A 1,821-nucleotide genomic window follows, 5' to 3' on the forward strand; every position below is an offset into this window, starting at 1 on the left:
CCCGTCGTGAAAGTTATTTCTGTGTGTCCGGTGTGTTTTATGCCCTCTTGGCCTAAGGTCTTGCATGGTTTAACTTTAATGGCTGTAGTGGGACTCGATCAGAACAGCTGCGTTCACACGTAGCATTTCAAAGCTGCATTTAAAGCTTTGAATTGAATTCAGTTTAGTAATGAGCCGTTTTAGAACAATTTTAGAGCAGTTAGTGGGTGTCTGCACAAGTTACAAGTTTTTAAACAGCTTTAGAAGAACAGTCGCTATTTAAATCCTTGTAAGTAATGGTAGAATCGTTTAAGATCGTTGCTTAAAAATATTTTTATATTAACATGACCAGATAAGTCAGCCTACCTTTCCCCGCCCGCGAGGTCTGAGTGACACAAGTCTTAGTAATGTTGATAATACTGTGAAACGTTGCAAGTGACTGACTGAAGTATGGAATCAGCAAAGGAAGGTATGGAGATGAGGGAGGAAACAGCTGAGATAATTGAAGGACCATTAAATCTGAGTTTAATGTGGAGTTAATATTGCTTCTGTGAAAATGTTAGGTGGTTATCAGACGAGTTTATGCAAATGTTAACTTCATGAATGAACATGGCTGGTATTCCAGTGAAAGGTTCCCCGTGCTCATCTATTTGGAGACCAGTATTTCAATCTTCCAGTCTCTGACTCAGGAAGGAAACAGGTGTAGAGCAGTAGTAGGAAGAAATAAAATCACCAGATTTAAGAAGAGCAGTTTTTCCTCTTGCGTTCTTGTTTCAACTGTAAGAACAACTTCTTGAAATTTTGTGTTTAGAACAGAAAAGCTTCAGGTAATACTTCCCTCTTTTTTTTTTTTTTTTTTTTTTTTTTTTTTTCTTTTTTACAGCTATTTGTAGGGAAGTGCAGCTTCTGCGTTTTATATTCATCTGGTTTGTAGTTTTAATCCTATCTGACACAGAAGTTTCCATTGCAGATATACTAGGACTTAAAGCAAAAATATTCAGTGAACAGATGGCATTTAAAAAAAAAATCTGGTTACTTCTGCAGATGTCTCAGAAATAAGAGGAGTAGAATGCAGATGTGATATACAACAATTCAAGTAGAAGTGCACACTTTCTGAATTGTAAGGAAAAATAGTTTACTTTGAGAACATTTTACAGGGTATGGTCACCTTGTCTCACAGATGTGACTGCTTTCTATGTGGTGTTACTGCCTCTTGACATTCCTGTTTTAAATTAGGAAGTTAAGCCACTACTAATCTTCACTAGCATTTTCATGAAATATCAAAAATATTCCAAGACCTGTGGGATACTTATTTTTAATACTGTGAAAAATACTGTGGTTGGATCTGAGTTTCTTCAGGTGCATGGGGGTATCAGATAATGTTTTTTTTTTAGTGAACAAAAACTGTTGGGTTGAGTTAAAATTGCTTTTTTTTTTTTTAATTTCAGTGTTACAAGATATTTGAAATTAGTTGTGGAGCTGCCGAACTGACTTTGTTGCGAAGTGTACTTCAGGGTGTGCTTTGTTCATTTGTCTGTATGAACAGATTGGAAAAGAGCTGACTGTGTTCAGTAGAGCTAAAACATAAAGCACCTCTCTTCAGTAAAGTGCTGGCTGCTCTTACATGGATACAGCTTTTTCTTACGGCTTTGTAAAAACACAACCATGGGATGACTGTTGCTATAACTTATACAGGGAAAGGTCATAGTTACTGAATTTTGCAGTTGGCGAGGTACAGTGTATACCAGGAAGTTTGGGATTTTTAAGTTTTAAGTTAATTTATTTGTAGAGGCAGGAGTGGTTTAGATTTTTTTTCTGCTAGCGCAGCAATGTAAGTAGACT

Source organism: Athene cunicularia (genome assembly GCF_003259725.1).
Source record: "Athene cunicularia isolate RWA chromosome 8 unlocalized genomic scaffold, athCun1 chr8_part1, whole genome shotgun sequence".
Lineage (NCBI taxonomy): Eukaryota > Metazoa > Chordata > Aves > Strigiformes > Strigidae > Athene > Athene cunicularia.